This window comes from Myxine glutinosa, chromosome 9 (genome assembly GCF_964187855.1).
Source record: "Myxine glutinosa chromosome 9, kmMyxGlut1.1, whole genome shotgun sequence".
NCBI lineage: Eukaryota > Metazoa > Chordata > Myxini > Myxiniformes > Myxinidae > Myxine > Myxine glutinosa.
This window is the reverse complement of record NC_136269.1, coordinates 23802369-23816643: the sequence shown is the minus strand read 5'-3', so window position 1 is coordinate 23816643 and position 14275 is coordinate 23802369. Positions and strand designations below refer to the sequence as shown.

Below are 14275 nucleotides of genomic sequence, written 5' to 3'. Positions count from 1 at the left end.
ACGGTCATGAACAGTTACCGCATTGACAAAATTGCGTTAATCTTAGAAAGGGTGGCCAACGACACCGCTACAGCACATGACGAAATGTTGGACACGGTTGTCCACCTGCGTACAATGGTTATGCAAAATAGGGTTGCTTTAGATATGCTACTGGCAGAACGAGGAGGGGTATGTGGGATAATTAAGGGTAGATGTTGTACTTTTATTCCTGATCCTTCACAAGGGGTCAGTGCTGCTATTATAAGGTTAAGAGAAAGTGCTCATATATTGACAAAGGATCGAATGGATCGAGAAGCCTCCCACCAGTGGCTTACTGACTGGTTTAAAGGATGGACAGGTACGATAGTAAAGTGGATATTGACCGCCTTGGCAATAGTCCTTGGAATCGTGGTTTGTTGTGTACTAATCAAGGCTTTAGTCCTTGCGTGTGTGAGAAAGTTTACCACAGGATGGACACTGAAGACGACACCAGAAAAGGCCATGGTGATGACCGACAAGCTGACCGTGGGTCCAGATGACACTCCGGCCGTCGACGTGACTGCAGATCGCGGATCCTGGAACGACGACCCGAACGAGTCACTGGGCCGCGACAATGAGATCTCCACTTCTGAAGATTGTTCTTCCATTGTTGATGTTACCGATAATGATTTTGATTACACAGTTGCGGACCTCAGAGCATTTCAGGCTGCCAGGACGCCGATTACTCTGGACCCCAACATGTCGCATGCAGACGCCAACGAGTACCTAAGGGAGACCTCTCGTTTTTTCTCGATGTGTAAGGCTATGACTGTTGCTGGCTGCCTACGCCGCAGGCCTAAGCCACCTGAGAATAATGTTACTGATGATGATTCCGATGATGATGTGGGCCACTTGCAAGGGTCCCCGACTGATGTTTATGTCTCGATGCAGGCTTTGCCTCTTTATGTTTCACGAGCTCACCTTTATGTCTCACAAGCTCACAGTGAGTCAAACGTCACTGACCCAATCCTGGATTTGGACCCAACTGCAAACCCGAGCCTGGATGGTGAGGAACTCAACATTGGAGATACTCTGAGTTCCGAATCTGATTGTCTTGAAGATTCGTCCATGGATAACGGCGGTGGAAGCAGCATCGCCTCGGACGACCTCGACTTTGACCCAAAGGAAGTTTCTCTCCCTCCTTTGGACCGTTATGCTTTGTTTTTTGGCCATAGGTTTAAGCCACCTGATACTGATGACGTTGTGTCTTCCCCAGATCACCAGCATATAAGAGACCTCATGAACATGAATATCGATTGAGCGCTGAAGATCTACAAGGATTGCACCTGGGGAAGCTTGGGCGAGCTCCAGTCGGGGGGGAGTCCTGGCCGCACCTCTGTGGACGAAGGGTGGGTCGGGAGATCATCCTGGGTGTGGACCCCGGCGGAACCAGAGGTCTTCGTTGTGGATTTGACACGCTATTCGATCTTCATGCCTCTACGGTCTCACATCATACACCCACCTACACCTGATTTACATCATACACCCACATACACCCGCATACACCCACATACCCGCGGATCATCCTGCTGAGTGCGATGTGTGGTACTTTGGGTGCGGGACATGCTCACTGGGCTGCTTCCGCATGGTATGTTTAGTGAATCTTTTACACTGTCTATTTCAATACTCTCGGAGGATTTTACATGCCATTTGTTCACCCTGCCTTTACGGACTTACATTGCATACTCACATACAGACGCGAATCATCCTGCTGGGTGCGATGTGGAGTGCTTTGGGCACTACATGCTCACTGGGTTGCCTTCGCGTGATATGTTGAATGACTTTCCTGATTTGTTTTGTTTCTGCTTTGTTTGAAATAAAGGCCTTTGATTGGCTCGTAGATAACATTGTATCTTAGATCCAAAAGGGCGGTATGTGGGGAGCTGTTATTCCCCTCCCCCTTTGTTAATTCTTGCTGCTCTACCAATTACCAAGCATAGCCAATGATATGTTTTGATTTGACTGTTTGCTGTATTCTTTTAAAATACTTAGTCCTTTCTTGTGCTTTGAGGATGTGTAATACCCTAATAAGGAGTTCTGTGCTTGTGAGCTTTTGCCCTGTATTGGCATAATCCCTTGTTCCCCTTTTGTGGCCTTGGTTGCAGCTGCTATCTCTCAGCCTCCCACAAACCTTTGCCAATATCCTGTAGGCTGACACATTTATGAGTGTCCACTCCCTTTGTACTTCCCCAACCCAAGTCTCTATACAGAAAGTTGTAAACATGTTGCCACATATTGCTGACCATCTCCTTATCTGAGCTAACCCATGAGTAGCCTTGGATGAACTTCCTTTAACTAACTGAACAACAGGATGGGACTAATGGTGGGGGGACCAATGAGCCCATTCTTTCTCTGTATCTTGTGAGCTAAAGCCACACCCTATATTCTTTATATATAGCAAGTTTAAATCGAATTACTTCAGAGCACCTTGTTGTAGTGTTGGTCATTTCGTGAGCTTCAAGCGACATTGTGTTTTCCGCAAGCTTGTGTAAACGAGTTCTAATAAATATATCCGTTGCTCCTTTCTCTGAGTCCTCTGAGTCCCAAGTTCTAAGTCCCATTCCGACACACACACACACACACACACACACACACACACACACACACACACACACACACATCTTTCACGAGCATTGCCTCATTTCACCAGCACTACCAAGAACTTCCATACGCAATGCCTCATTTCATCCGAAACCTCAAGCTCATACACACAGCATCATTTAAACTAACTACTCCCTTCTAATACTAGTGCTCCCCGTCATCCCTTATACTAAGCACTCCCTCGTCATTATCATCCAACTACTCTACTCTACGTCCCCACTACCTGTACAAAAGTCACTACTTAATTCTCGGTCACCTATGGTCATCTCTAGGTCCCTCTACATTTATCCAAGCCCTCTCTGGCTAGTTCGTACCGCCAAAGCCCCATAAATCCTATAGCTCCTTTGCCCCATGTGAGGGATGGTAGATGGTACATCCCTCTACATCAATATCTCTATTTGTTCACTACTCTGAGCCTCTCGTGCGGATACATCTTTACTGCTCGGCTTCGAAAAGTCGGCAATGCATACGGGTGGTCTGTCTCCTGCAGGTTGGGTCCGTCCGGCATTCGGATTCAGGGGAGGAGGTTTTGTCGGGCCAAGGCTCCAGGCACCATCTCGGCTCAACCCTTTGCGCTCCCAAGCGCGATGGCCCAGCCTTCCCCGGCCGGAGTGCCGCCACCGCAAGGCGGCGCCGCTCCGAACCCTCCTACCTCCCCTTGAACCAGGCCGGTCGCCTTGCCTGGCAAAACGCGGCACCGACTGTGTAGGGCGGGGCCCGGCCCGGATCGTGCACGGCGCTCCTTGCGAGATCGCCACGGCAACAATCCCCGCCGGTTCCCGCTGCACACCAAGCCCGTCACGTACCGAGGGTTCGCGTCAGCTATACGTTGGCCTAAACGCTAACCCCCCGGTCTGGGTCGATGCTTGAGTCGCATTCGCACATGCACACCTCGCGACCCACTCTTCTCTCGCACATCGATGCGCTGCAGCGCTTCCCATACTCACAAATGCCATACACTCCCTCATCACACACTCCTCTGTTACACACCTTTCTTCCACGCACTCCTCCCGTGCACTCTCCCCCGTTACGTACTGCGTAACCACCCCGGGTGTGCACTCTTGCATCCACCCACTCAGCACACACCTACCCACGGGTGTGCAATCTCCTGCCGCACACCCAATCACGCGCTCCAGTGTGCATCCCCGCACACTCGCCACAACCAACTCAGGTGTGCATCCTCGCACACGCTCCTCATCCATCCCAGGTGTGCATTCTCGCACACGCTCCTCATCCATCTCACTCTCTGTATCGCACTCCTCCTCACCTTCACACTCTGTTGTGCACTCACTCATACACTCCATGGCTTCACACCCGCGCTCCGGCGCACACATTTTCCTCACACTCGCGCCATTTCCTCTCACACAGCGCACCACGGACCTTCTACGAGCGCCCGGGTGACGCTGGGATCCCAAGCGCGTGAAAAATCCTTTCGCGCCATACCTTTTCGTGCCATATACAGCCCTACTCACCTTGGCGCTTCCTCTTCTTCGCTCCTCCACCACCTGCAAACTTTCCATTTGGTTATGCAGCACGACATCACGATGTGAACACGGACTTTGGGCATATTCCATTTCTTCCCTCCACGAGTGCTTTTCTAAGTCCGGCGTCTCTTCAAACCCAATTTCCACTATTTCTTCGATTTTATTTTATTTTCCCTCGACGACCGCTTGCACTAATAAAATTTTCTCTTCTACTTCGGCGGTCGCCGGCTTCCCCATACCCCGGGTCGCGATTTCTATCCCGGTCCACGTAACTATGCCTTGCTCAGCCTCGCCTTCCCCGCGCTTCTCAAGCCGCGCTACCTCGTCGCGTACCCCCACAACCTTTCCGCCCGATCTGCGGTCTCTGTCCTTCCCCAATTATTTTATCTGGCCACCTATCCTGGTTCCAAACCCCGTTAACCCGTCCTTCATGCCTTTCATTTGATTATCTCGGGTGGCCATTCTGTTTTCCAACCCCGTTATCCCTTTGGTTCATTTGGCTACTCACGTCCTCCAATTGGGCCCCTAATTTACTTTCTAATCCCCCAATTTGACTTCCCAATTGCTCCCCCATTCTATTTTCCATTCCCTCACTATCGGCCCTCATTTCTCCCACCTCTTTCCTCAATCACCCAATTTGGCTTCCCAAATCATTTTTTAATCCGCCAATTTGGTTTCCCACTTCATTCATTTTATGGTCCGACTTTACCATATAGGCCCATATTTGCGCCATAACTAGGTCCATATTCACTGGTGCTGCAGGCTCGGCTCCCGCTGCCTCGTGTGAGGCGCCGCCATTTTGTGCGCCTGCAACCCCCACTACCGCACCTTCTTCATTTTCCTCCTCCATCTCTCCCACTTCTTCCCTGGGGTCCTGGGTTAACTCTAACTCCTCTTCTATTTCCTCATTTACCCCCACCGGCATCCGATCGCCTTGGTTATCCATGGCACGATTTAATTTGGATGTTAATAAAAAATTTCGGCCGCTCGTAATTTTGACCAAAATATTTCAGATGTATAAAAAATTTGGTTCGGGTCCAAATCCCACTCTTGACACCAGTTGTTACAGATCTCGGACATCGGCTCTCCCCTTATCAAGGGGGTGAGGGGGTTAATCCCCTTGTCTTTTTATCTGGCCGACCCGAGTCCTGGGGGTTATAACGTCCTTCCCGGCATGGCGTTAGGTAGGGTTTGTTAGGCCTAGGGGTTCACTACTACCTAAGTACTAACGCCGGCCGGAAACGAGGGAATAACTCCCGCTCGAACCACGGATATGATGGAATATGCCGAGCGGATAGCAATCCGCGATCCGAGCCGCTAACAATGTGACTAAACCCGATTCTAGCGGTTTCAATCGTGCCATGTTTACCCAATGATAGAAAGGACGGATGCGATCGGATGGAGAGGAAACCAGAAGGTAGGAAGAACAAAGATGGGTTTATTACAATTTACAAGAAGAAGAGGAAACAAAAGAATGTACAAGATAGGAAGAAGAAGAAGCAGCACACAGGGCAGTCTTAAAACAGTCTTATCCTTAATACCCCAGACAAACGTACACACTCACACGGGGATTGTAGCTGGATTGTAGATGGAACAGGTAGAGGGTCCGGCGATGGGGTCCAGGCTCCGGCCCAGCGGCGAAACCCGGCAGGCAGCTCCGCGTATAGTTGAACGCGACCAGACAGTTATATAGCGGGGGGAAGCTGGTGTCCTTCGGCGTACGTAATAGCTGCACACTCGTGCCAAACGCCCCCTCTCCAAAGTCCTCTTAATCAGCGTGCCGTAAATCTCTTTATAAAGGTGCTTCTCAATGTGCTCTCTCCCATCAGTCCTCTTTAACGAGCGCGCCTCCAACAAGTCCTCTTGTAATGCACGCTGCCGCTGTCAGTTCTCTCAGTAAATGTGCTCGCTGGCATGTGCCCCGCGCAGTCCTGTGAAAGGGCTTTGCGCTCGCTTTTTATATCTCTCCGCGCGATCACTCCGCGAGCCAAAAAGCCACGCCTGTCGGTGATGTTACTTCACCCCTGGTTGGCTGGTGAGGGCTTACCAGCTCCGCCTTTGACGGCTGGATGACATGGCCACACCTTCTTCTTGGCGTTCCGCCCCCTTTCTCGGGCCTTACCTCGTGGCTTATGGCAGCTTGAGCGAGCGCTAAGGCAGCGAACGCTGCCAACAAAGGTGCGTAACCAATTGGAAGAGCCATGAGGCACCGACTGTAGGGGCGCGTAATGGCGTCGCTTGGAGAGGGAGGTCGCAAAATGAATGAAAGGGCCTACTTCTTATTTGATTGACACAACGCAGATTCAACAATTGGAAACACGACCTTTTCTAAAACACATATTAATGAAATAACTGGAATCCTTTGGTGGCCTACGTGTTGCTTGTGGACTAACTCGGGGTGCTACCTTTAACCATTTAATAATGTCATATTTACAAGAGTGTGGGTTCTAAAACCACAACAATACTAATAATGTCCCACTTCACCAAGGCGTTTTTCCTGCAGTGATATCGTGTATAAATAGCTTATAGTTATAATGGCGTTTCTGTGGGAGCAACCGCTTCTCCAGGAAGTAAAAATAATATAAACCACAAACACGTATGCTTAGCTTTTTAAACAGTCGCTATTGCTCTTTATAACACTAAATTAAGAAATTTGGAGGAATCCCGACATCCGTGAAGCAATGTTTACTTGCAGAACTGAGTGAAGATCTACTGTACTTTATATAACCCACAAATGTTTGGTTAATAACATGGCCCTTTCTGCCGCTCCCGTGTCATTTTTCGTAGGTAACGTTTGAAATTCGCTCCTGCTGTTTCATACGAAATTGAAAGCGAGAAGCTCTGGTTGTGCTCCTTTACCAAGCAACTAGCTAGCGCTTGCCAAGCCAGCCGTTCCTTAACGGTTTTGAATGGAGTGCTTGCTCAAATGCTTAAACCACTTGGCGATCTCTCCACAAGAAACTTGGTAAATGAACACACACCCAATGTTCTTGAGATCCGACCATAGATCGACTGTAATCTACATACCCCAAAGAGGAATGACCCTTTTTTCCGCTCCCGTAGTGAGCGGGTGTGCTATGGTTTAAATACCGCAGAAACAGAATCCCATCCACAAACTCTACCAGCAAGGTAAAAACCTTCCCCTTAATCGACTGAATTAATCTTCCATCATGAACAAGGATCTATGTGCGAATGAATAACTTCAAATAGATTTTGTTACAAGATAACGATGTAAAACAAGAAAAAGAGCAATCAGAGATTGCAAACCCTCGCCAGGATATAATTTTCAGTGGTATTTAAGGCTTTTGTGTTAAAACAAATATGGTGGCCGAACCACGTGATCGATGACGTCATCATTATTTTTTTTCTCCACTAATTTATTCCTAGATTATATTATCTATCTATCTATAATTCCACTAATCTCTGTGTGTATGTTTGTTTGTATGTTTGTATGTTTGTCTGTGACCGCTGTTTCTCGACAACTACCGGTCCGATATACTTGAAACTTGCCAGGTATATTGCTGGGGACCCGAGGATGTGCCTTTTCAAGGTTTTAAATTAATCGCAGAAGTAGTTACCGAGCTATGTCCAAAAAACGATTCAACCAATCAGAGAGCAGCGAGCTATCACGTGTGCCGAACGTGGCGAACAGACTCTGCCTCGGATGGCACATTTGAGAGCGTATTCATTTATTTCCCGTCGGCAAACTATGTTGCCGTTAAACTATGTTTTAAAACTAATTAAAACTAATTTGCGATTCATCGTAACTGCGATTTGCGACCTTCCGGACAGTCAAATGAGGACGTCACTTCCGGACAGTCAAATGAGGACGTCACTTCCGGACTTACGTAGCGGCTAGCGGGCGCCATTTGGAGGAGCTGGGAGGACTCAGTCGTGATAGAGTGAGCCTGAGTGAGTATATCAAGACAAGAACAAGATCTAGAAGGAGGTATGTACGGTGCGATTCATATAATATATTGTTTAGTTATCGTCGATGAGGAATTTGGGGGCCCGATTAACTGCAGCGCCATCCGAGCTGCGGCGTCGGGACGATACATTCATTGTACGGTAACATCACGCACTTACGGGCACGTCCTATATATATAGTACGGGCATGCCCTAGTATGTATAAAACACAGTTTGTGTGTGTGTGTGTGTGTAATGTTACCGATAGACTCCTAAACGGAGAGGCTCACTTACTTGATATTTGGCATAGACATAGCCATTGAGCCTGGGACGAACATGGCCGAGACCATATTTGACGAGATCCATTTTTTTAAATTCATATTTACCTCAGCGCATTTCAGCGAAGTACCCGCTAATCTCAGCCGGTTCCAGAGCAGCGCGCTGATTCGCTCAGAGCGATCACGTGATGTTCCATTCCCGCCACCAGACTGATTCGCTCAGAGCGATTACGTGATGTTCCATCCCGTCACACGTCACACGTTTTTTCACCTTTTATGCGATCGTGTTTTGTATCGATTTTGTGCGATATGAATTAAATGTCTTTGAAAAAGCTGTGAAACGTCTTTCCACAACCCTTCCGTAACCGATTGGAGCAGTTTATTGCCGCACAAAACGAGATCCGCGAAGTGAGTTGGTCGAGTCGTGCTGACCAAGATGGCGACACGGCGGCTTCACTTTTCACGGAGTATGAGCGTTCTATATATTTTCAATTCAGTGCGCCCGTGATTTGTGGCATAGACATGACCATTGGGCCTTCACGGTGTAATTTGTGCGAGGCTTTTGTCCGAGTGAGCTTGAGTCGAGAGGGCGAATGTACGGGTTGGGAATGTACGGGTCTCCCTTCACCCGCCCGGCAACGCCGGTACTGGAGGACGTCACAGGATCGGTGAGTCTCCACAATCCGCTTCGTGCTGTTGCGAATATGCAGGACTATGTCGCGATTGTTGTGCTGCTCTCCGACCATGAGAACTGCAACGTCATTGTTGACTGGCCCTCCCCTTCCCTCCCCCTCCCCCCTCCCTTCCCTCTCCACCCTACCCCTCCCCTTCTCCCCTCCCCTTCTCCCCTCCCCCTCCCTTTTCCCCCTCCCCCTCCCTTTCCCCCCTCCCCCTCCCTTTCCCCCTCCCTTTCCCCCTCCTTTTCCCCCTCCCCCTCCCCCTCCGTCCTCCCCCTCCCTTCCCCCTCCACCCTACCCCCTCCCCTTCTCCCCTCCCTTTTCCCCCTCCCCACCCCACCCTTCTCCCCTCCCCCCCTCTTCTCCCCTCCCCCCCCGTTCCCCTCCCCTCCCCCGTCCGGCAATGCCGGGTACTTCTGCCGGGTCCCTCCCCCATCCCCCCTCCCCCCTCCCATCCCTCACCCTCCCTCACCCTCCCCATCCCTCCTCTTCTCCCCTCCCCCTCCCCCCTTCCCCCCTCCCCTCCCCCCATTTCCCCCCTCCCCCCTCCCACCCCCTCCCCATCCCCCCCTCTTCTCCCCCTCCCCCTCTTCTCCCCCCCCCCCCCCGTTCCCCTCCCCTCCCCCGCCCGGCAATGCCGAGTACTTCTGCTAGTGCTCAATAAATTTCATCTTGATCGGATGAAGTTTTGTACTTGTCGAATTATGACGTCATAATGGAGGCATCTATGACATCACCATTAACATCCTTTATTCCCCATGGAGAGTTCTTTACAATAAGCCATGTCTCAATTTTTTACATTCAGCACTTCCGGAGATATAGAGGTGCAAAGTTTTTCGGTTTTTCCAAGATCGCGGCCGAACCACGTGACCTATGACGTCATCATTCTCATTAAAAAATTATGCAGGTCGAGTTGCACCTTTGGTGAAAATCACCTGTCAATCGGACCAACGGTTGCAGAGAAAATCACATTTATTCTGTGCGGATAAACAGACAAACTCAAATGCAATACCCTCTCCTCAGGCGAGAGTAATCAGAGAGATGGAAAATCGTTCCTCAATATCAAGCGTCATGACGTCATGCGTTGATACAGTATTTAGCGTCATAACGTCTTGATAGCGTCATGACGTCAGGACAGCGTCATGACATGTCAGCTTCCTCGGAAGGCATCCAGTCGCTAAATCGTTTATAATCTGCTCCAATCTCAGCAGCAAAGCGAGAAATTATCCAAATAAATAAATCATAATATCGAACCTAATATTACAATTAGGATTTGTTTACAAATATCGTGCAAAATTCACCATTTAAATAGATATTCAGGGAAAAGTGTTGAATACGTCCTGGTAATGTAAGGCGGTGCTCGCACTAAGACAAGGGAGACCGTGGGGTAAACAACTCATACTTACCTGACAGGAGAAATACCATGATCATTAAGGTGGTGTTCTCAGGGCGAGGTCCACCCATTGCACTCCGGGTGGGTTGACCCTTGCGATTTCCCCAAATGTGGGAAACTCGACTGTACAATTTGTGGTAGTGGGGGACTGCGTTCGCGCTATCCCCTGATTGTTAAACTAAAAACAGATGAATTGTGGATGTAGCTATTAGTACGGCAGCTTAGCAAGTGGATGTAGCTCTTAGTAAGGCAGCTTAGCAAATGGATGTAGCTGTTAGTAAGGCAGCTTAGCGAGTGGATGTAGCTCTTAGTAAGGCCGCTTAGCAACTGTATGTAGCTATTAGTAAGGCAGCTTAGCAAGTGGCTGTAGCTATTAGTAAGGCAGCTTAGCAAGTGGCTGTAGATATTAGTAAGGCCACTTAGCAAGTGGCTGTAGCTATTAGTAAGGCAGCTTAGCAAGTGGCTATAGCTATTAGTAAGGCAGCTTAGCAAGTGGCTGTAGCTATTAGTAAGGCAGCTTAGCAAATGGATGTAGCTATTAGTAAGGCAGCTTAGCAAGTGGCTGTAGCTATTAGTAAGGCAGCTTAGCAAATGGATGTTGCTATTAGTAAGGCAGCTTAGCAAATGGATGTAGCTATTAGTAAGGCAGCTTAGCAAATGGATGTAGCTATTAGTAAGGCCGCTTAGCAAGTGGCTGTAGCTATTAGTAAGGCAGCTTAGCAAGTGGCTGTAGCTATTAGTAAGGCAGCTTAGCAAGTGGCTGTAACTATTGGAAAGGCCGCTTAGCAAAAGGATGTTGCTATTAGTAAGGCAGCTTAGCAAATGGATGTAGCTATTAGGAAGGCAGCTTAGCAAATGGATGTAGCTATTAGTAAGGCAGCTTAGCAAGTGGCTGTAGCTATTAGTAAGGCAGCTTAGCAAGTGGCTGTAGATATTAGTAAGGCAGCTTAGCAAGTGGCTGTAACTATTGGAAAGGCCGCTTAGCAAATGGATGTTGCTATTAGTAAGGCAGCTTAGCAAATGGATGTAGCTATTAGTAAGGCAGCTTAGCAAATGGATGTAGCTATTAGTAAGGCAGCTTAGCAAGTGGCTGTAGCTATTAGTAAGGCAGCTTAGCAAGTGGCTGTAGATATTAGTAAGGCCGCTTAGCAAGTGGATGTAGCTATTAGTAAGGCCGCTTAGCAAATGGATGTAGCTCTTAGTAAGGCAGCTTAGCAAATGGATGTTGCTATTAGTAAGGCAGCTTAGCAAATGGATGTAGCTATTAGTAAGGCAGCTTAGCAAATGGATGTAGCTATTAGTAAGGCAGCTTAGCAAGTGGCTGTAGCTATTAGTAAGGCAGCTTAGCAAGTGGCTGTAGCTATTAGTAAGGCTGCTTGGCAAGTGGCTGTAGCTATTAGTAAGGCAGCTTAGCAAGTGGCTGTAGCTCTTAGTAAGGCAGCTTAGCAAGTGGATGTAGTTATTAGTAAGGCAGCTTAGCAAATGGATGTGGATGTAGCTATTAGTAAGGCAGCTTAGCGAGTGGATGTAGCTATTAGTAAGGCAGCTTAGCAAATGGATGTAGCTATTAGTAAGGCCGCTTAGCAAATGGCTGTAGCTATTAGTAAGGCAGCTTAGCAAATGGATGTAGCTCTTAGTAAGGCAGCTTAGCAAATGGATGTGGACGTTCTGGACAAAAGTGATACATTTTCCCCCACATGCTTCGCATAGCTTTGGCTTTTAATTTTTGGTCGGAACTTTCCTGCTCCTTTAACTTGAGCTTGCTCCTGGACTCTGTGTCCGTCTCACCCACTGATCTCTACACAAACTGGATTGGAGGCTCGACGCCAAATCAACGCCAATCGGTCCATTCGCTGTGAAGTCACCGCAAGTATATTCGTCGCCATATTGGTTCCCCCAGAAAATCTGCGTCCGTTCATTGTCTTTATCAAAAGACAATGCCTGCTATATTTTATAAAATAATTTAATCGAAATTTCAATAAAACACTCGAAAAATTGTTTTCAAAAACAAAACAAAACATTGTTTTCAACGACTACTGAAGAAGACAAATGGGAATCTTTCTCAAGGATCCGGCATTTCAGCTGCAGTATCCATGGCTGTTATGAGCAATACCGTGCTGTTCATATGGACTTATTTCCTGAACTGCACTCACACCAGTTTGAAACTGCAGTGGAAGATAATCATATTCACAAGCTCGTGAAGATAGCAGCTTCTTGTTATTGTCGAATCAAACTCTTTCATCTTGGGAAAAAGGAGACGGAAGCCATCACCGGAGAGAAAGTCAGGAAGCAGATGTCCAAACTGATTTTGTTCAAGCACCAGTGAGATTATAGAACACACATGATACAGTGCACACATGTTGCTATTTTATATTCTGTAATTATAATTTGTCATAATTTCGCAATATCCTGACGTGTCTTGGAGGAGAATAACAAAAATATTTACTATGACCATTGACCATCATGTTTCTCTGCCCAGAAGTATAACTCAGAAGTTTGTTTTCACTATACTGTTACAGACGCGGTTTACATGTTACTTTGGGCCGAGCAGATGGTCCACCGCGACCGTTACAGGATCCCCGATTGGCCCGACTCCCCCAACGTTGACCAGATCGCACCACAGATATTCAATTTGGAAACCTCTAAAGCGACCGAAAGAGAAGGAAGAGAGAAGAAGACAGAGTACGGAGGAATAACAGGATTTATTATACACACAAGCAAAAAGAAGGAGCGATCAAAATTATTTACAAACAATGGATGGAAGAAGCAGTCACACAGTGAATCGTTAGCTTATACTAGTCAATTTACTTAACCCCAGGACAACGATTAGGACAGACGACGTTCACACTTACATGGGGGATATTGCAGGCAGGTATGGCTTGAGGATGGATGGTTGTTTTGGGAGGCAATGGAGGGTCCAGCGTGGATTGCTGCCTGGCGCGTCCTTTTCGTGGCCTGCGGCCCCTTAGCTGCCCGCTTAGCTGCAGCGCAGCTGGTCGCACGATGGCTCGCACACACCTGCTCGTTCAGGCGTCTTCCTTCTCCCCAGCAACAACGAGCGACAGCAAGCAAGAGGACGGGGTCAGAGCAAGAGCTGGAGGGGCAAGAGCAAGAGCAAGAGGAGCAAGAGCAAGCCAGTGGAGTGCGTCCCGCGGCGACTTATATTGGTTTTCTCACCGAACCTTCGCGCACTTTCTCGGGGGTTCCCGCTCCGCCCTCTCTTAGCCAAACCCCTTGTTCTAGGTTGGATGAGCGGGGCCGACTTACTCCTCCCCCCTATGACGAGGGGGGCGACCCGTCTTCTCTAGCCACTCCCCTTGTTCGTAATGGCCGCAAATGGCGAAAACCGGTCAGCAGCTGCAGCTACTGCGCCGTCACGTTGCACAGCAGTTCAGTACTGCAATAAACGTTTGCTGTGAAAGCTCAAGTGGGGGAATCCCTGGCACTTGAGCTGCCATGGATCATCGGAGGGGCCTACGCTTTATTTCGTTTGATGCAATGCAGAGTCAATCTAGTGGGAAACACATATTTAGCCTACATAGAATAAGGAAATAAACTATTTAAAAAGATATATCGTGGCCTGTGTGTAAGTTTCATGGAATTAACTAGGAGGACGGCTGCGACCATTATTTACATTACGAGGGTGTTACACACAACAAAACCATACTTTTCACATTCGTTACACTTTCTCCAAAATTGTTACACTTCTCAAAACCGTTACACTTCTCAAATTCGTTACAATACTATTCTGATTCTTTGATAAATGGATGCAATTTATTTTCAATGGTACTCACTTCAGTAAGAATATTGTGCCATGTGGAATGAAAAAACAAAACGAACACTTGACCACAAATATGGTACGTATACAAGTATTCACATCCCAATTTATTTTGCAGATCCATGTTATATAATTATCAG

At 48.0% G+C, this 14275-nt stretch overlaps 1 protein-coding gene and 1 non-coding gene across 2 annotated transcripts in view; both read left to right on the top strand.

Annotated features, from left to right (window-relative positions):
- LOC137411810 (neutral amino acid transporter A-like) overlaps window positions 1-14275 on the top strand; it is a 272303-nt gene that overhangs the window by 241881 nt on the left and 16147 nt on the right. The window lies entirely within an intron of this gene.
- Window positions 10363-10526, top strand: LOC137435840 (U1 spliceosomal RNA). The gene has a single exon (XR_010986142.1). It is a non-coding gene; the product is annotated as a U1 spliceosomal RNA (small nuclear RNA).